The sequence below is a fragment of the Phyllostomus hastatus genome, unplaced genomic scaffold (assembly GCF_019186645.2).
Source record: "Phyllostomus hastatus isolate PE091 unplaced genomic scaffold, TTU_PhHast_1.1 phas_contig_118, whole genome shotgun sequence".
NCBI classification, from domain to species: domain Eukaryota; kingdom Metazoa; phylum Chordata; class Mammalia; order Chiroptera; family Phyllostomidae; genus Phyllostomus; species Phyllostomus hastatus.
In genome coordinates, this window is record NW_025333543.1 from 7,627,462 (window position 1) to 7,649,802 (window position 22,341).

The following is a 22,341-nucleotide window of genomic DNA, read 5'->3' on the forward strand; positions in this document are numbered from 1 at the left end:
AGGGGCTTCTGTTAGCTCACCTGAAAGTCAGAGAAAAAGAGGGCCCTGGAGACGGAATTGTTACAGAACAGACCGGTGGGGGTGGTGGTGGTGAATGATATATTATTATCAAAAGGACCCCCCATTTTTCTCTCCAGGGGTTCTCCCCCATACTAGGTTTGCTTTGCCTGTGGCCAGAGGAAAGACGTCTCACAATGCCAGAGACTGGTGAAAAGGAAAGGAATTATTTATTTAAAAGTTATACAGATTTAGAGTAATGACTTAATATCTTCATTAAAATATTAAAGTTCTTTAGAATATCCACAAACACACACAGTCCTTCCTTCCCACTCTGCCCAGTCTGGGGTACCATATCTCAGGAAAAGGAGTAGAAGTCCATGATTCAGGCAGCACCCTCAGTTCTGGCACCACCTGCTGTGTCACTGCCACGACCTCCAGTTAATACAAAGCCATGTGGCACCTTCTCATGGCCCACCAGCAACAGTTCTTTTACCCCTTTTCTTCCAGGCAAAGTTTCTCCTGCTTCCTAAGTTATGTGACAAAAGGGATCACACCAAAGCCGCATGATTCCAACCTCTGCCCAAGCCACATGGTGATTTTGCCATGTGGTGATTTTCCCTCGTGGCTGCCACATCTGGGTTTAAATCCCGGAGCCAATCTTCCTCTGCAGCTCCATTTCTGACTCCTCCCACAATCAGTTACACCTGTCAGCATTCCCATATTCCTCCAGCTTTACTGGGTTGCCATAGTAAGTCCAGGCAGGCATGGCCCCATGGCGTGGAGATAATAATTTCCAAGCTCTCACCCAGGTGCTGTAACCAGGGGGAGTTGCTTCCCAGTTCCATCATGGGTTGAAGTCACTCCCATCCCCCTGGCTCAGAGCTTGGCCACAGCTAGTTAACGTATCTATGAAACCAGCTAAGGGTTTATAGATGTGTTAAATGACCATGCTAGAGGTTGGCTGCAAAGCTGTTCCTGTACAAAACAGCTCTCAATGACCTTGCTCCATGTGTCCCATCTCCCAGATCAGAATCAGGGGGTAAGCCTGGGTCAGGTTGCCTCTGCCCACTGCTTCCCTGGCTGCAAGTCTCCTTGGGAACCTTAGAGTAAATAAAAAGTTTATGCCTGAGAAGGAGCATGAGAATACTCTAGAGTGAGCATGCCTTTTGTCTTTGTTCTGGGGGCATTTTATCCTTTTTCTGTGGGTGAGAAACTTAGGAGAGGGTTTCAGAAAAATATTCACTAGTTTTTCAGGTGCATTTTAATATGCTGATGTGTTGGAATGAACACATAGTGGGGTTTGGAGAATATTCTTTGGTTCATTATACTGTTTTACTTTTATTTTGGGTCCATTTGGCTTTTAATGTTTTTTTTTTTGTTATTTTTTCTGATTTCATCTGTCCTTGGGTATAGGTGGCCCAAATGACAAAAATCAGGCCTCTGTTCTGTTTCCCAGACCAAGGAGATTTAAGCTACATATTCTTTGGTTAAGGAGGAGACTAGTAAACCATTCACTCTCAAGTGTCCTTCGTTAGGGAAGATAAATTCTTGAAATTCACCAGCTGGCTGTAAGTCGCTCAACCTGTTTGGTCTAGTTTAATTTTCTTGATTCAGTTTCCCCATTCCACTTGCCCAGGATATTTCCAAGCTTCTTACTATCTTGACTCACTCTCAAGTACCTTTATACCTCCAACTTTGTTCTATATTTTCAAGATTTTTGTTACTATTTAGGCTCTTTTGTGTTTTCATATAAAATTTTGGATTATTTGTTCTAGTTCTGTGAAGTACACCATTAGTATTTTGATAGGAATTGTGTTGACTCTATAAGTTGATTCAGGTACTATAAAGATGTTAATGATGTTAATTTTTCAATGTCATAATTTTCTGAACACAGGTCATAATTTCTGAGTTCAGGTCTTTTACCTCCTTAGTTAAATTTATTCCTAGGTATTTTATTTTAATTTTTTTTGATGCAGTTGTAAATGGAATTGTTAGTTTTTCTTTCTGATAATTCATATTGGTATGTAAAAACACAATCAATTTTGTATCATGCTATTGTACTGAATTGATCTAGTAAGTAGTTTTTTTGGTGGAATATTTAATGTTCTCTGTATATAGTATCATGTCATCTTCAAATGACAGTTTTACCTCTTCCTTTATAATTTGGATACTTCTTATATCTTTTTCTTTTCTAACTGCTCTGGCTAAAACTACCAATTCTATGTTGAATAAGAGTAGTGAAAATGGACATCCCAGTGTTGTTCTTGACCTTAAGGAAAAGACTTTCAGTTTTTCCCATTGAATATGATGTTATCTGTAAGTTTTTCATATATGGTCTTTATTATGTATGTTTCCTACATTCCCACTTTACCTAGAGTTTTTTATTTTCTTAAATAGGTGCTAGCTTTTATGTAATGCTTTTTCTACATCTATTGATACAATCATGCAATTTTTATCCATTCTCTTTTATTTGGTTTATCACATTTATTGGTTTGCAAATATTGTACTAAATTTGCATCCCAGGGATAAATCTCACTGATCATTGTGTATGTTCCTTTTGACATACTGCTGGATCTGGTTTGCGAATATTTTATTGAGGATTTTAGTGTCTATGTTCATTAAAGAGATTGGCCTATAATTTTTTTTCTTTGTAATGCTTTATCTGGTTTTAGAATTAGGATAATGCTGGCCTTGTAAAATGAGCTTGGGTTTCTTCCACTCTCTTGAAAATTTTGGAATAGTTTGAGAAGGATTGGTTATGTTCTTCTTTGAATGATTGGTAGAATTTACCTGTCAAGCTATCTGGTCCAAGACTTTTGTGTGCTTGGAGTTTTTTTGATTATTGCTTTATTTCATTAATTGTTATCAGTCTATTCAGGTTTTCTGATTTTTCCTGATTCAGTTTTGGGAGATTATATGTTTGTAGAAACTATTCATTTTACCCAGTTTGCTCAATTTCTTGGCATATAATTTTTCATAGTAGTTTATTACAATTCTTTGTATTTATCTGATATATCAGTGGTTATTCTGCTTTCTTCATTTCTGATTTTATTTATTCAAGTCCTCTCTCTCTGTCTCTATCTCTCTTTTTGATGAGTCTGGATAAAGGTTCATCAGTCTTGTTTTTTCAAACAACCAGCTCCTGGTTTCATTGATCTTCTGTATTGTGGGTTTTGTTTTTTTTTGGTCTTTACATCTTTGCTGTCCTCTCTGACCTTGATCACTTTCTTCCAGTTGCTCTCCACTTTGTTGTTTTTCTAATGCTTTTAGGTGTGGTGTTAGATTGTTTATTTGAGGGTTTGTTGGTTTTTTGCTTCTTGAGTTAGGCCTGTAGTGCTATGAACTTCCCTTTCAGGACTGCTTTTGCTATGCCCCATAGATTTTAGTTGTGTGTGTTCATTTTCATTTGTTTCCAGGGTTTTTTTTGTAGTTGTTGTTTTGTTTTATCTCTTCCTTGACTTTATGGTAACCTATTCATTAGTTAATAACATACTATTTAATCTCTAAGTATTTGTGTGTTTTTGAGTTTTTGTATTAAGATTGATTTCTTATTTCATGTCATTGTGATCTGAGAAAATGTTTGATATAATTTAAATGTTCATAAGTTTGTTAAGGCTTGTTTTGTGATCTAACATGTGGTCTATCTTTGAGAACAATTTATGTGCACTTAAGAAGAATGTATATTCTGCTGCTTTGGGATAAAATGTTCTATAAACATCAATTAAATCAATCTGATCTAGTACATCATTTAATGCTACTATACCCTTATTGATTTTTTACCTGGAAGATCTGTCCATTGATGACAGTGGAGTGTTAAAATCCCCTACAGTATTGTTGTCAATTTCTTCCTTAAAGTCCAAGACTTCCTTAAAGTTAATGTATTTTGGTGCTCCTGCATTGGGGTGTGTATATGTTTATAAGGGTTATATCCTTATATCCTCTTGTTGGATCAATTCCTTTAATATTATGTAGTAACCTTCTTTACCTCTTTTTATGGCCTTAGTTTTGAAGTCTATTTTGTCAGATACAAGTTTTTTTTTTCCTTTTTTCCCCATTTGGTTGACAGTGAGGACAGATCAGAGTATACAAGTGGCTGTGCAGGTGCTGATCACACAAAGTGGACTTTGCCTTAGCAGGGCCTGGTGCCTTTTGAAATCTCCCTTTGGAGATGCCACTTGTGGATCTAATTGGATATTCTCTGATGTTGTTTGAAAATGGTCACTGGATATGTCTGTCCTGTGGCCTCTTGGGAGACACTTTAGTGCAGATCAATTTCAGACTCTGCGTGTGACTGGCCCTGGGCAAACTCTTTGGAGCTACAAAGCAATACATAGTTCGTGGCTGCCTCTGTGGGTGTGCATGGAAGGACCAAGCCGTGCACCAAGGCCGCTTTTACCAGAAATGGGCTCAGGGTAGGTCAGCAAAAGTCCCAAGACACCCTGCTATCCACCTCTACCTGCCTCCACCTGCCAGCTGCTTATTAAGCTCAGTCACTCAAAGAACCTCTAGCAGTACTAGAGTTTCATGAGGTAGGTTCTCAGTGAGTCACCATGTAGGAGTGACTGATGTTTACCAGACTGATACAGATTTAAACTCAGTGCCAGTGCTGGCTCTGAGGACACTGCGCTCTGAAAAATGCCAGGTATACCAAAGCTGGTTTCCTCCTGATGGGTGGGGCAGTGTCTCAGAGTGGTCAGAGTGAGGCCAGGAGAGTTTACCAGTTTTAACACACCAAGACTTGGCCATGTGAAGGGAATGCTCCACACTGGTATATGTGCAAGGGGAAAATGGCTTCTTGTAATAGACCCACACAACTCATTCTTTCCCAGATTCTGTTGGGTGGCTGAGCTCAGTGGGACATGCCATTGGGAGTTTGTTGGGTGGGGTTAGTGGAGCTCCTGTGAGGAGAATTCAGTTACTGGTCAGGCTTGGGGGAAGGTAGAGTAGTGGACCCTACCTCAGATCCACACATCTCAGTCTGTCTTGGGTTCTCCCTGAACCTCCTAGGCATGGTGGGATCACGGGCTAGTGAACCTTCCATTAGAGGTGCCAATAAGGTTCACAGAAAAGTAGAAGGGATGGCCTCTAGCTCCGAAGCCACATAAGTCAGCCATTGACATCTCCTGAGTCTGCCTGGACCTCTATTCCCCAGTCCAGGAAACTGGTTCCTTAGCATGGTATGAGCTCCTTAGAGGAGGATGACAGAGAGACCAGAGGGTGGGGCTATTGCAGTCCCTAAGGCTGATGCTCTAAGAATGGAAATAGTCCATTGAAGAAGGTGGTGTCTGCAGTGTGAGAGGGACTCAGATTAGGGATCCTGGTTATTATCCCTTTAGGTCTCTCTCTAGGGCCAGAAACCCCAGTCTATCCTCACACAACTCAGGTCTGCTTTCCCTTTCCTCTGTAGGATCCCTGGGTGAATGGCTGCCAATGAGATTTTGTGCATTGGCTTTTTAAGAGGGCACTTTACTTTTTAGCAGACTCTTCTCTCTCCCTGGCAAACAGAATCCCTGCTTACTTTCACAGCCACATGTTATGTGGGTACCTCTTCCTAGCTCTGGTGTTCTGTGCTGGGGAGCCTAGCATGGGGTTGAAACCTCACATTCCTCAGTGGGTGGAGGCTTTGCAGCTGAGATATCCTTCCAGAACCTCAGCCACCTCCCATGGGAGCAGGGCTAGCCCTTTTTGAGTCTCCACTTTTCCTACCAGTCTCAACATGGCTGCTTCTGTAAACCTTGGTTATAAGATTTATATTCAGCTAGTCTTCAGTTGGGTATTCAGGTTGCTTGTTCTATATTTTAGTTGTAATTCTAGTCGGGTCCTGGGAAGAGGTGAGTACACCTTTCACCTACTCTGCCACCTTGGACCCTTTTCTGCTACACCCCAGGATTTTGATAAATGCAGGAACAAGACACGTGGAGATCCCATACCCAAACTTTGAGAATGGACTTGGGTCCTCTAGAACACCTGAAATTAGAAGGAGGGGAATAGATATCTTTGTTTTATCTAGAAAATTTTAGAGAGGTAGAGTGATTTTAATGATGTATGTTATAATTTTCAAGCTTAAATTTTTAGGCAAGATGTAACTTTGTAGATAGAGGGAAATTTTTCATAGGTGACAGGAGACAGGTGAGAGAGGAGATAGAAGTTGCAGCCTGACTTTTTAAAAATGTTGCTAGTATTTATTAATTCCATTTCAAGTTCTAAAAATTGGAGCCAACTTCATAAAAATAGAAAACTCCTAGAGAATTACTGGCACAGATAAGTCACACAAAGTCTTTGGATTAAATTGAAAAATTAAATAATTCTTTTTGCTTTAAAATTTTTTTAAGGATAATTAACTCTAAATAGTAAGCCTTTAAATTCAATGCACCATAAATATTGATGTTTATGGAGCCCTTTCATCTGAGAGGTAACAATTGAACATTTTTATTTCTGTCTGTGCAGTATAATCTGTCAAAACTGGTAGGAAGGCATTAAAAACAAGGCTTTGAAAATTTAATAGTATGAAAGAGTTTTGCTGCCACCTAATGGAGATATGAAATACTTTTTATTATTCTGAAATAAACAATTTCCTTTTTACATTATTGGACACTCATATAAAACTGTAATAATTATTTTAACATATACTTGATTTGCCAGTGTTTTTTCACTTATATTAGTTTTACTGCTATGATATGTCATATGTGTGTGTGGTGGTGGTGGTGGTAATGCAGTGGCTATGGTGGGCTGTGAAAATAATTTGATTCATTTTTATAATTTTGTTTAAGTTAAAGTTACTACAGATTTAAAGATCTAATAGATGGGTTATGAAAAGTGATCTTTTTTTGCTCAATGTGCTTTAGGCAGTTTTGATAAACAATGAATGAAATGAAGAATAAACCATAATACAGAATGATTCTGGGGAAATTCAGTTGCTTTTTTCTATTTATAATCTACTCCTACATTGCATTTAACTAAAATACAGTCAGGGATTGAATTTTGTCTCTTTTTCTCATTGGTGAAAATGTTTGGTGTATTCTAAGTGTTAATTATTTTTTTTGATAAAAAATAGTATTTATGTGACTATATAAACTAGAAAATAGAGGAAAGGAGACCAAATCACCATAATTTTGCTCATAATCCAAATCATACTAGTCTTTTAATGACACATAAACAATGAACTTGCAGTATACTAGGTCCCTTTTTCCCCTCCAATAACCTATGAGGGTCTCTAGAGGATTTATTTGCAGAAATCTCTCATCTATATATCCTTCTGGAATATTTTTCAAATCCCAGGGACCCTCCCCTATAGCCAGTTTTCCTTTGGGCTCTAGTATTTCTATTCATCTTCTGATATTCTGAGGTATATTTGCCTCAATGCATCAACAATATTTTTTCATTGGAGCCATGGAACATCTGGGTCACCCTATTCCTTCATCTTCCACAAAACCATCACATTTGATTTTCTGAGAATATGTGACTTCTTCATGTTAAGAGGACAATTTTAGAAAGGAGTTACCAGTTTTAAAGGACTAAGTCTTAGTTAACAAAATTTCTTTGAATCCCAAATGTTAATGAACCTAAATACTTAGGGCTTCCCAGGGAGGGGACTTTTATGGGTGACTTCTGCTCCACCTTCGAAAGGTGCCTGTCCAGTCATCTCCCCTACAAGTCCACACATTTACTTTCTGGACACTCTCCACAAATCTCTACTATGTCCCCCTGGAAAAGTACCACTTTCTATAGAAAGGACCATCACTACGTGAATCCACCTGAGTCTGGTGCTGTGGGCTGTGGTCTGATGGACATTGGCTGCCCCGTCTCCAAGGGGACAGGCTTCTATCTCATAAGTGACAGTGAATGCAGGTCTTTAAATTAGAGTTTCCTTTGTAACCCTTTCATGGCAAGGACCATGGGCTTGCTGGTCTCTTTATTAACTGACATTACATAAAGTACCTTTCCCCAAAGTAAATGACTAGGAGTGGTGATGGGAGATTAAACTATATGCTTTACTATTCAGATGTGCAAGAAAAACAGAATAACCTTTATTTTCTTTATTTTGACCTAATTTTACCTACAAGCACCCATTTTTTGCTATTGGGAGGTTTGGAGGATGGGCATAAACATCAATTAAGTAGCTCATGCTCTTGTTTTAAAGTAGTCTCTTTTGGTAAAATTCAGTGTTTTTCTGTTAAGCTCAGTCATTCATACATGTGCTTCTCCTTTCTTTAAAAAACACATATCAGGGCCAAGAAAGACAATCTGCTTTTCTCTACATTTTGCCTCTATGTATGGCTTCCATAGACATTGTATTGGGTTCTTTGGGGGTCTGATCCTACTCTCATAACTTAAATCACATTTTGTCTTACGATGACACATCTCTATGTAACTTGCAGTTCACTAGGGCCTTCACTGAGGAATCCATGTCCACTGCTACCACTTCTAATGTGTCCTTAGGTAGTATAAACTTGTGTTCTGTTATCTTGGTATTGACATTGTGTGGAAATTACTGCTGGTGAATTTGGTCACCTCCCTTCTTTGGCAAAGTCCTGTTTTGATTCCTTCCAGACTCTAGTTCAATCCCTTACATGAGAAGCTGACCTCAAAGCTCCCTGCAAAAAGTTAATTCCCTACACTTCCACACTCATCAGGTAAGCTTACTTCATCTACATTTTGCCTCAAATGAGAACTTCTGTATCACTTCTCTGTTATTCAGGAGGCAAGGGGGAGCTGCGAGAACACCCAGCCCCACATAGGCCTTTTCTCTGTGTTGGCTATTCTGTCATTCCTCACAGTGTGAACTGGATGGAGCACCAGATCAGTTGCTGTCAGATTTATTCTCAACTTATTTTGAGTTTCTATCAGAAATTTTACAAACCTCTGGGTTGAGGCCCTTTTCAGGTACCTGCAGCTTCCTTACCCTGGACTTGTCTCATCTGAATTTCATTTCTTACTCCCTGAACCTCCCACCCTACCTCTCTCACCCATCCCCCAGCATTCTCCTTCCCAATTGTCCACTTGAAACCAATAGGCAGATAGGAACTTCAGGTTTTCATGTGTTATCCTGAATCTTCTCTGCTTATGCATTACAGGCAAAATTTATAGTCAGACCTCGAAGCTTGATATGCAAAGGCAGACTTTGGATTTTAGAACATTGTTTACTGTATCTACAAAGCCTGACTTTCAAGAGTATCTCTTGGTATAGACTCAAAAATTTAAACTTTGGGCTTCAAAGAGAAACAATGATCTTTTTGTTCTAGGCTCTTATAACTCTCTTTTTTTCTAGGACATTGAGAGTTAGTTGTAGAAGAAATGGCCTTTATTTTTTTAAATTTTATTTTTCTATATTCTGAAATATTTATTTGTTTATTTATTTAAGAAATGGCCTTTAAAAGGACAAGGGAAAAAAGGACATTGCAAGAGAAAATACAATGTGAGTTATTTTAAAATTCTTTTATTTTCAACATTTTATTTATTTTCTAAAGCACAGAATAACTGTGTTTAGAAAAGATATGCTCCACATGAGCAAGGCTCTGGGATACCCTTAATATCATAAGTTCTACTAATGTTCTGAGGAGATGGGCAAAGTCACAGAAGAAGATCTGTTTGCAGTGGTCACAACTGCTATCACATGAGAAATGATAAGGTCTGCATTGCATTGTTTTGCTTGTGAATCACATTCAGCTAGATGTGGATAGGGGATAGTGGAGTATGGATGTGTAGCTGATTCTTGTTCTTGTTAAAATCGTAGAATAAGTATAATTTTGAATTGGAATGCAAATAAAATTTAGTGATAATATAGTAACAATAAGTTTTTATTTGCATAGTACTTGACAAATATTTTCATTTTATTATGTCTTATAGAATCTTCAAAACATTTGAGTTAGGAGTTATAAGTCCTAGTTCACAGATGAGAAAGAGAATCCAGGGGGTATTAAGATACTTCCTCACATGTGTAGATTAAAAATGCCAACTAATGAATGGTGTTGATCCATACATAGTTGTTGATATTGTTTAAATCATACTATAAATCTCTGCTAATGAATGACACAATTAATAGCAATAGCTTTATCTCTTCTGCATGACAATCTTTCACCTATTTGAAGGTCTTTATTATGTTTCTGCATGTACTCTGGTTTCAAATCTATCCTTATTTTGATAAGAAAGAAAGGAAGTTCAGAAAGCTGGTAGGGAGGGGATATCTAAAGTGGGTGAAAGAGTCATCATCAAGGGAAGAAGTGTGCAAAACGAGGAAACCGAGTCCAAAAGTCCCAATTTGAAGGCTCTTTAACTAAATTTAGAGTCATCTCTCCTGACTTTTCCCTCCACTAGACCAAGTCAAATGTAATCTTAGAGTCATAGAACTGGGAGTAAATATACAAGGTCGAATTATTCAAGGTCAAATACTGGAATTCTATAACACTAGTAGTGTAATGGTAAATGTTTAACCATCAAGCCTTAAGGGAAAATAAAATCCATTATTTTTAGTGTTAACTTATTTTTTTGGTATAAATACTCCCATGGTGGCCAGTTTCAACTTACTTAAATGATATTAGTGAACAAGTAGTTTAGAAGAGATGACAATAATTATATCTTGTGAGCTGGTGCAAGCCATCTTTAACAAACCACTGCCAGGGTGATTGCAACCCTAAAATGCTATCTAGACTTAGCTTAAACAGTCCCAGCATCCAACATTACCATTTAATGTTTGATAGCCATAATTACTATTAGTCTTTTCCTGAATGTTCTTCTAAAATTACTTACTTTATTTACTTTTGTTTCACTTTGACTAACTGGCTTTAGTTCTCTCTGTTTACTATCATTTTAAATCTTCCTTTCCTCAGTATATATACTCTTTGCTCATTAAATCAATACATATGTAACATTTTTCAGGTGTCAAACTATTCTAATAACCCTGCCTTGGAAAAAATTTTCATTGTTAGTATTCCTTTACAATTTGATGTTTATAACTGACCATGCAATGTATCTCAGTAGAACTCATCTCCCTTTAGATGGATATTACATTTCCAATGTACACTAAATCTATAAGCATTTTTCTTTATTTTAAATTAATTAATTAAACTGTTTATTTTTAGCAGTCCCCTCACTGCTTGGTTATTTTTGAGCTTGTGATCAACTACTGAAAATCACCTTGGTCTTTTCCATAAAAAAGGCTTTTTTTTTTTCACATGTCTTCCTGTCCTAATCAACCAAACCGCAGAATGTTAGCACTGAATGATCCACTTGTAGATCATCTAGTCCAATCTCCTCATTTTAGAGATGAGGGAACTAGAGATCACAGAGGTTAATTTAAATAGGATTACACAGCTTGTTGGTGATAGAGTCAGGTCTAGACTCAGATCTGTGGCTCCTAGTTCTATACTTATCTCTCTGTATTTTATAATTTCTTCTTATTCTTGAACATTGTGAGATAGGAAGAACAAGATCTATTAACTTCATTTTATACATAAAATGGCACAATGTCAGGGATACCAAATTGTGGTGACTGATTTGGGTGACACTAACTACAAGGCTGTTTGTTATACTTTTGTTGTGGCCCTTCACATAGACTGAGATCATTTTAAATTTTGACTCTATAATCCAAGGTTTTTACCCTCCCTCCCATCTTCTGTCATTTACAAGTATAATCGGCATAAGTTTGTGTCAGCTAGGGTCCCAGCAGAAAACAGAAGCCAACTCAGGGGGTTCAAGAGACTTTAACAAAGGTACTGTATTAGTTTTCCAGGGCTGCCATAACAAATTACTACAATCTTAGTAGTGGCTTCGAGCAAAAGAAATTTATTTTTTCATAGTTAAGGAGGCCTGAGTTGGCAGAATGGAGGCAGGATGTTGGCAGAGTTGGTCCCTTCTAGATTACAGGTGGCAAACAAGGCCCACAGGCCAAATCTAGCCCTCCACCTTGTTTTATCTGGCTGGGCACCTTGTTTCTACTGGTGGCAGCACCAAGATTCTTGCCCCTAGTAAATGAGAAATTACATTTATACAGTCCTAAAATTACATTCGGCCCTTTGAAGGCAACTTTGAGGCTGAAGTGCCTCTGGTGAAAATGAGTTTGACACCCCTGGAATCTAGAGGTTCTTAAAGAAAAAATTGTCCTTGCTTCTTTCCTAGCTTCTATCGTTTGTCAGCAATCCTTGGCATTCATTGTCTTGTAAAGTCATCCTCACATAATATTCTTCTTTGTGTAACTCTGTGTCTTCTTTTCTTACAAGGACATAAATCATTGGATTTAATGATGAATCCAGGATGATTTTATATCAAGATCTTAAACTGATTACACTTACAAGATCCTATTTCTAAATAAGGTCATATTCTGATGTTCTGGTTAGGAATAAATTTTTTAAAGAAGATTTTACTTATTTTTAGAGAGGAGAAGGGAGGAAGAAAGAGAGGAAGACAAACATCAATATGTGATTTTCTGTCACACACCCCTACTGGAAACCTGGCTCACAACTCAGGCATGTGCCCTAGACTGGTAATCAAACCAGTGACTCCTTGGTTGGTACTCAATCCATTGAGCCACACCAGCCAGGGCTGGATGTGAATTTTTGGGCAACACTGTTCGACCCACTAGAGGTACCATTTCCAAAACTGTGGGTAGAATAAGGAAATAAGCAAGAGGGAGAAGTCCTTGCCAGCTCTAGCCTTGAAGGGGCAAGGAGGGGAAATTGTGCTCTAGGATCCCAGTGAGCTGGGGCAGTAAAGGAGGGGCCCCAGGCAGGATTCTATTTGCAGAGAGATGCAGCCCCTGTGAGGGCGCTGGCCACAGAATAGGTAGAGTGCAGTAAGGAAACACTTTCTCTTCTTGGTCTCCAATCTTCTTCTGATGATTCTCATTAGCCAAATGCAATCAAACCAGGTATATTAATTTTTTATTACTGCTGTAAAAATGGCCACATCTTAGTAGCTTTAAACAATTCAAATTTACTCTCTTATAGTTTTGTAGATTAGAATTCCTACAGAGGTTTTATTGGGTTAAAATCAAGGTGTCAGCAGGGCTTGTTCCTTTCTGGAGGCCCTAGGGGATAATCCACTTCTTTGTCTTTTCCAGCTTTCAGGTGTCATCCACATTTCTTAGCTTCCTCCCTTCCTCCATCTTTAAAGACAATAATGGTAGATTGAGTCTTCTTTTGCTATTAATAACTTTCACAGGATCCAGGAGTTAGGATGTGGACATTTGTGTCAGGGGCATTGTTCTGCCTACCATATCAGTTGACAGTCTGAAGGAGGCAGTCTCCTAGGCCGGGTTGGATCCAGGTTATATGTGGATGAAGCTCACATGGTATGGAGGCCTTCTCTAGGTAAAAGAATTAAAAGTGATCTTAGGCACCAGATTTGGATGAAGCAACATATGAAGGGCTCTGAAGCTGCAAGTTCATTAGCTCCACAGTGAATGAGTCTCTACTCTCAGGCACAGAGCAGGACAGAAGAGCTCAGAAAATGACGTGGGGTGGGGCTGAGGCAAATGGGCAAGATTCAGAAGAGCATGGCTTGTAAATTCCTCCAAATAGCTGATTAAAATGTTGACTTGTTTGGAATTTGCTGGCATTTCACAAGTGCCTGTACTTTGGAGTGATATCAGTCTTCCTCAACCATAATCACCTGGTATTTGATCATCTTTTTCTTGAGGATAATATGAGAGAAGGCCAAGGGATTAGTGAAATTGATTTATACCGTACCTTCATAGAGATTGGGCTTTACCCATTTTTTCTTCTTATTGAATTATTGCAAATGTATAGTAATGTAATTGGCATTGATGCATTCCTACTCAGTACTATTCCTTAGCCTTTTAAGGCAGTAATTTTACTGGCACTTTTCCCTCCAGTCTTCTCCTCAGATAATCAATAAAAAGTGTTTACTAACTAATACAGAGAAGGTACAACTAAATCTTTTATTAGAAGTCAGCTTTATTGTGCCACCAATGGAAATTCCATCTAGCCATAGTGTATTCAATTTAAATTTGTATCATTTTTTTGTGGCTATGTAGTATATTTGATACAAAATTTTTATTCTAGACCCCTAAATTCATAAACTACAATACAGTCATATGAGATTGAATCAACTGTTTAATTCCACTATCTCCCTCACCACCACCAGGGGGGACTTTTTAATAAGAACTAAGACTATTATTAGTTTGATTATTACCCAAGTAGAAAAAAAAAGGAACTACAATGACAAGAATAGAGAAGTAAAGAGTGCCAATTGTCCATGTCTTAACAGTTTTAAAAAAGAGCAAACTCCACAGTAGATTTTACTTTTTGAAAATAAATCTACTTCCTGAAGAAAGTTTTGTTTTGAAGGTATTTGCTTGTTTTATTTGTTTTATCTTTACACATGAGATGAATTCTGTAATTGCCATAATTGTACCAACCTTTCATATAGAAATGCATTAAAAACAGAAAAAGAAAGCCAATTATTTTGATAGATTGAAGAGGTAAGTATACATAACCTAATAATGGGCATTCTGGCTAATATTCTACTCTTCTCAGTTTAAGTTCATTGAATTAGAAAATCACAAATAACCACACTGAAGTTATGTGTGGGTCATTTCTAAATTTACAATGTAAGCTCTATTTCTTGTAACTTAGTAGCTAAGATCTTTGCTTGATATTAGTATCTTAAAACAGAACAATTTTAACTCTGTAGTCAACATTTCTTAGTTTTTTTCTCTAGATACTTAAAATATAAAAAGATGATTAAGAAATATGAAAAAGATGATTAAGAATGGAGCAAAAACCAAAGGAAACTCAGGGAAACTTAAAAGTAGTGGTTATTTCAAGTGCTGGCCCTTTCCAGAGTGCACTGTCTAACTTAACAGTCCAAGGAGCACAACTTAATCATGGAATCAATAGCAGCACTAACACAACACTACTTAAGGCCTCAATTGGCTTTCTGGCTCTATCTTAATAACCATGTGATCTTGGGTAAGATACTTAAATTCTTCGAGCATCTATTTTCTAAGATTTTATATGGGGATTGTCCCTGGCTGGTGTAGGTCAGTGGATTGAGCATGGGCCTGAAAATCAAAGGGTCACTGGTTTGATTCCCAGTCAGGGCACATGCCTGGGTTTTGGGCCAGTAGGTTCCCAGTAGGGGCCATGTGACAGACAATCACATATTGATGTTTCTCTCCCTCCCTTCTTCTCTCTAAAAGCAAAGAAAATCTTAAAAAAATAACTGTAGTAAAAAAGTAAAATAACATGGGGATCATATTATCTGCCCTGAAGTTCTGGAAGAACTAGAGGTGTTGTGTGTAAAATGCCTATTACCAGCCTGGGCAATTATACTGTAGTATCACTTCTGCAAAGAAGTTTGCAGTTATTTTCTGTAACTCCTTTCTTGTATATTTACTTTAAAATAAGAATAAAGATTTAAAAATAACCCCTAGCTGGGGAATTATATGCATTCATTTGTTTATGGGAGTAGTAACTTAGGGTGAAATAGCATACAGTTTTCTCAATCTTTCTCAGTGAAAAGGGGTTTTCCTTTGAGGTTAGAGTCCGCAACTGTAAATTAAAATGTGTCTCTCCATTAGGAGAAGAAATGGAGACCTCAAGTATAGCTAAGTTTTGCATCATATATTCTGTAATTCTTAGTTTTCTAACTTCTGAATCACTGATAATTTTAAAGTGCTATGTGGAAGAATAAAATTATTTCCAGCAATGTTTTTTTTTTATAAATACAAAGGACATAAATTACTAAGGGAAACAAGTGTATGAATATTGAATCTTTATAGTGAATGATAACAAGGAAAGTCACTCACTGATTTTCCAGATATTTTTGAATAAGTTAGAAGATGGCACGAGACTATATTTTAGGTTTTTTATCTATAAAATGGGGAGGGAGGTAACTTCATAAATCTCTTCCTGTCAAGTCTCACATGTGTAACACCTATTAAGATTCCTGTGGCAGAGTGTCCTAGATGTCAATGAAACACATTCTCCTTTTCTTTATTAAAAGAAATCCTGAGTTTTAGCAGGATGCATGTCTGCCTGACTTGGTGTTATTTTCCAGTTTCCCTCACAGACTCAGTTCTGACAGAGAAGATAGGAGGGAAAGTGATGTGTACCACTAGTAGATGATGAAACTGATACAGGTACATTGACCCAAAAATGAAAGGCCCCTGTTGAGAGTGGCAGATTACTCAGACTAGTCCTGTCACTTCTTATCTCTATGATTATATGAGCACAAAATAAACTACCTTGTTTAAGCCACTGTATTTTAAATCTTTATTGTAGAAGCTTAGTCTATGTCCTGCTAATTGAACCCAACAGAAGAACACAGCAATAGCTAGAGAAAAAGTAGGTACTTTCTAGATAAACATTGTTGTGGGGTTTTTATTGCACTGAGTGTATACCCCTGACAGTGGGTAGTAACACTCAGAAGCATCAGAGATCTTTAAAGATTCCAGAGATTTTGTTCTTAGCAGTGGTTTATGGGGCTGAGCTGGTGGTAACATTAATAGTCTCAGTTCTCAGAAACTATTGTAGCAACTGTTGTCTCCTGGTTGCCTTGACTTCAGGGTGTAGATTCACAACAGCCTTAACCTTTCTTCTGCATGCTACTGTTGTCATAGTAGCATATATCTGAGTATGGATGCAGAATGATATTCTAATATATATATATATATATATATATAATTTTTTTGTATAAATATATATGATGACTTCTTGGAACTGGTTGTCTTATTTGAACTGTTTCAATAGCTTTCCCACTTATCTTCCTGCTTCCATTGTTGATCCTTCAACAATCTATCCTCCACTAAGCGACCTGGGTGATCCTTTGAAATGTAAGTCAACTCATGTTTCTCTGCTATTCAAAACCTTCTAATGCTTTCTATGTCATTCAGAATAAAATTCATTGTTGATATCATAGACTAAAAGAAACTTGGTTCCTCCTTTACTTCTTTGATCTGATTGCTTACATTTATGGTCTTGCTCATGTGGCCTCAGTTGGAATGGTTTTTATGCTATTCTTAAACACATTAAAAACACTCCTGCTTCAGGGCTCTTGCACATACTGTGTCCACTACTTGGAATGCTATTCCTTCCAGTAGCTACATGGCTTACCTTCCTTTACTGAATTTTTTGCTCAGATGTCCTGATCACTTAATCACTCTTCCCTCCCCCTCCTCCCACACACAATTTTTGCTTGCCATGTTCAGTTTCCTTCATCGCAGCAAATAATTTGTCTAATTTGTTCGATTTCCCAGTCCTCCAGTACCTAGAACAGTATCTGGCATGTGGTAAATGGTTAATAAGTATCTAACACATTAAAATTATTAAATACTTTGCTAATGAAGTATTTCTTGAAAGACATGTTCTCGATTAGTCTATAAACCAGTCAGACATTCATTAAATACTTGAATAATTCCAGAAGAATTTGCCTGTAATTTCTAAACATTTATTTATTACCTATTGGGATATGATGCTTTACTAGGTGATTGAGGATTTAAGAATGGGATATATTTCTATCCTCTAGTAAGAGCAACATATAAAACTTATAAATCATTTTATTTGACATTTAGCTTTGTTACATAGAGGGGCTGATATTGTCTTCTTTTTACACACAGGAAACTTAAGTTTAGAGTGCTTGAATGATTTGCCCAAAGTAATGAAACAAGTTAATGAGAAGTCCAACGTTTGCTACTAATTTGCATTACTTTGGACAATTAGCCAAATCTCCAAGCTTGTCCTGGTTCCAGTTTACCAGGCTGCTATTCTGAATATCCATATAGAGGCAATAGCTTTCATTGGAGTGTGCAGAAGTTCGGTCTTCTACATATGGGTAGGTAATGGTACGCTACTTTTGAAAACAGAATAATTATAATTTCATCTCCTGAGCCCATCATAATTGGCAGCATTAAACACATAACCTCCATATATTAGTAGTTAATAAATAGTTTCTTTTTTATTTATGTCACAAGCCCAGCATATGTTATAGGAGAGCTTTGCCCATCAATCACTTGGGGCCCTGGGTTGATGGAAGCTATGTTTGAACATCTACTTCCATGATCACCAAGGCAGCTGGAAAGGGGATTGGAGAGTGAAGCAAAAGCTAGTGAATGTGTCAAATCTTCTCATTTCACTGGCCAGTAGTCCCACTGACACTGCTAACTTTAAGTGTGTTAGAAGGACAAGAAAATGGAATATAGATGAAAATGGTGAACCTTGGTAACGATCATCACACCCACCCACTGACAAACACACACACAGATACCTATGTGTGTGTAACAGGTTACTTTTCTTTCTTTTATAAAAAGGTCCACTTGATCCTGCTTCTGTTTCTGCATCTAAATGAGTGCTTTCCAGTGCATGGCATACTCATACTCAAAGGAGCCAGGCTGTGCAAATCTAGGTGGCTGCTCCCACTTCCTGTGAAATTGCTAGTTCTTTATAACCAGATTCTCTAGAAGTCCCTCTTCATCATCTAACTGGTCCATGGGCTCTTACAGTCACAGGCAAGAAAATCTAATTAGCAGGAAGGAGCCTTCACTACATCTGTCCAGAGCTTGCCCAGCAGCTGGCTTCCCTGAGAATTCAACAATGCCTTTTCCAGAGGGCCTTCCTCGATCATCTACAATGACTACAGCCCTCTTCACCTGGCCAAACACAGAAAAGGATTCCTCCAGCAGTTCGTTGGACACATACTGAGGAAGATTTAACCCTAACCCCTAAAGGGATGCACTATGACAGGCAAAGCGCACATGCAGCTGCTTTCCATGGAATGACATGTTGTCCAGCTCCACTTTAGGAATCTCTGCCACAGTTCTTGTTTCCAAGTAGATAAAGCCAAAGCCCTTATTCTTATGAATGAAGACTTCACCTGCCTTCCCATATCTCTCAAATACTTTCCTCATTTCCTCCTCAGTGATATCAGGAGGAAGATTGCCCACAAAGAGCTGGCTATGCTGGATGAAGGTCTCTGCTCCTTGTTTCCTAAAATTCTTCAGGTCAATAGTCAAGACTTCATTTTGTCTGAGGCCTTGTTGCCCATTTGCAGGTATTGGTGGCAGTAGCTGCTGCTGCTCCTGCTGTTTTTGTTGCTGCTGCTGCTGGTGGTGCTGCTGGTGGTGATACTGATGATGCTTTTTTGGAGAATGGTTTTGTGTCTCCAAGTTAAAGGTTTTATTGCTCTGCATTTTTAAACACCTCAACCAACTGTTCTTTCCTCAGATTGATAGTGACCTACTTTTCTTTTTCTGGGAAGACAGCTCACTTGTCCTGTCAAATCTTCAACCATGGTAGCCCAGTGTTTTCTACTTGGGTTTATTGCTGAGTTCTCCAAAGGGGTTCATAAAATCCAGGGAAACAGAAGCCAGATGTTAATGACAGAGAAACGATTTATTTTCTATTTGGAGCCTTCACCCAACAGTGGCAGCATTGTCTTCATATTATACATTACAATTTGTGTTTGCTTCTTAGTTTTTATATTAATCACCCATTACTTTTATTTGTATATAGATAGTTGTTGATAACATAATAAAATGTTTTATAGAGGGAGAAGAAAGAAAATAAAAGAACTGGTCTGTTCTTTGTAAAAGCAAATTGTTCACATCATGATCTGATAAATAATACTAGAGATGCTTTAACAGTCAGACATGTGAGAAATAAATACAAGGCCAAAAAGAGAAACTAAATCATAGTTTATATAGCCTAGCCTCCCTTAGAAGTAGAAAAAGTAGAGAGGTAGAAGTAAACAGAAAAAATTCGGTATATTAAAAAAATGGAGAGATTGATTCTCACAGATTATGTTCTTGAGACTTACTAAAGGTATTTTTTTCCTCTAAATCATTTAATTATAATGCAAAATATAAAATCACTATGTCTAGGGTTTTAAAAGCACATATGTATAAATTTCAACTGAATTTTAAGTGTTTAAGTATCAGAAATATTTAAACTTTAACTTATATTTTACTCTATAGGTTAGAACTAGATATGATTTTTAGTGCTAATGTTAAAATTATTGGTAATGTTTTATTATAATGCTTCAATGATGAATTTGATAGAAGAAAAAGGAAGTGGTGAATTGAAGAACTGATACGTGAGACTTCTAAAATATTCTCTTTTGGCTGTGCAAAAATTGTTTCAAATTTTTCCAAAGTTTATGGAGAATGATGCTAATCTCATTTTATGCATATATGTGTTTACAAAGGATTGGTTGGAGATATTATTATATGTAATATAAGATATATTATTTCCTTATCTATCATTCATCAATCATATATTCATTTAAAAAAAAGAGCACCAGATAAGTAAGTTATTTTATGGGGTATATTTTTGATGAAGATATATGCACTATAAATCCAAAATTTTGAAAATTATATTTTCTTCATGTGAACATAATAACTTTGAATTCTATAATTCAATGTAAGGTATTATTTCTCATTATGCACTGAACTAATACACTTGCAACTTAGTGCTCATGTTGTTTACCATGTTTAATCCTATTTTAGATAGCCCTTAAATGGAGAAAATGAATTATATAAAAATAAAAACTATTAAAATTACTTGAATTAGATATGAATGATATAAAATACAGGTTATATGAATTCATACTTGTATGGTTGACTTTTATTGTTTGAAGCATATTAATTATGTAGTACATAAACTAGAGCAATATTTTATACCATTTTAAGAATAAAAATGAATATTTAATTATATTTGTCCACTTTATATTTTTAATTTGAGAAAATATCAAAAATAAAAACAAGTACAACTATATCATTTGCTACAATATGATGGACCCAAAGGGTACTATGCTAAGTGAAATAAATCAGATAGAAAAAGGAAAACCATGTAACTTCACCTATATATGTGGAACCTAAAGAACAAAAGGAATAAATACACAAAACAGAAGGAGCCTCATTGATGCAGAGAACAAACTGATGGTTGCCAGAGGAGTAGGTGCTTGGGGAGAGCAGTGGAAAAGGTAAAGGGATTAAGAAGTACAAATTCATAGTTATAAAATAGTCACAGGGATGTAAATACAGCATAGAGAACATAGTCAATGATATTGTAATAACTATGTGTGGTATTAGGTGGGTACTTGAATCATCAGGGGGATCATTTTGTAAATTATATAATTGTCTAACCAGTATGCTATACACCTGAAACTAACATAAAATAATATTGGATGTCAACTCTAATTGAAAAATAAAAAATTGGTCAAATATTGAAAACAAAGGTACAATTAAGCAAAGAGTAAAAGCCCTCTTCAATTCACGGAATTTTAATGAGGATTTGTAAAATACTGTAAAATAGAATTTATATTGTTATTGTATGCTAGTAGTATTACATTTTATATTTATATGCTATCACAAAAGAAAGGAGAAATATTTATTATTGTCTACTTTCAGCAAGGAGAACACAGAACTTCATTAAATATTTTTATAGCTAGCTCAGAAGTTAATTTTTTTCTTTTGGGTGTCATTAAAACTTTCTTTACCATACCATTCCCTTTTGGAGGGATTTGTGTCAGAATTTTTAAAAAATAGAAAATAAATTGCTTAGAGGGAATAATTAGGATGTAAATGTCTTAAATTCTGCTAGAGAAGTATTTAGTTGCTTATATTACATCAGGCCAACAAGAAATGGGAATACATGCTTCAGAAGTCTGCATAATATTTCATACAACTACATAATTTGACTTATTCACTTTAATATTTTTTCTTATCCATAGTGCTCATTTAAAGCTACAGAGTTCTAGCTGGCATTTCTTATTGAAAATGAGAAATAAAGACATAGTCACTTAAAATATATTCTATAGACGGTAAGATGGGCCAAAAATATCTTTTTGTAGATTTATATTGGAGAAGCTTAGGTGAAAGATCTAGGACTGAATTTTAGAAATATTTTTTTCTGTTGGCTTGTTTAGTACCTTTACACATTTATAGACTTTATATAATATTTCTTTGAGTTTATAGTCAAACTTGTGAAATTCAAATGGTAATGTTATTTCTTAGAAGAATGTTATGAGACAAATGAGAAAAATGGTAATGAGTGTGAGCCACACTCATTATTAGAAAGATAAATAAGAATGTAGGAAACAGGGGAATATTTTAATTGCATATGGAAAAGCAAAGGATAAGGGAATACTGAAATAATTTAAATATCTGAATAATAAGAACTTTCCGAGATCTGCTATGGGTGACCTGAAATGGAGGCTTCTACTTCCAGAGAATATGCTTTAAAAATCTTTGAAAATAATTTCTAAGATGTGAGCTGTTGATGAAAATTCTCCCAAAATTGTCTTCTGCTGAGATTGATACAGGGTGCAGCCAGGGGCCCCCAAATAGGGATTTGTAATGGGGTCCAGAACTCAGGGTGTCCAGGAAAT

At 36.6% G+C, this 22,341-nt stretch overlaps 1 pseudogene; it reads right to left on the minus strand.

Annotated features, from left to right (window-relative positions):
• Positions 1-17,661: 17,661 nt before the first annotated feature.
• On the minus strand, positions 17,662-19,144 carry LOC123824260 (annotated as a pseudogene).
• Positions 19,145-22,341: the final 3,197 nt, after the last annotated feature.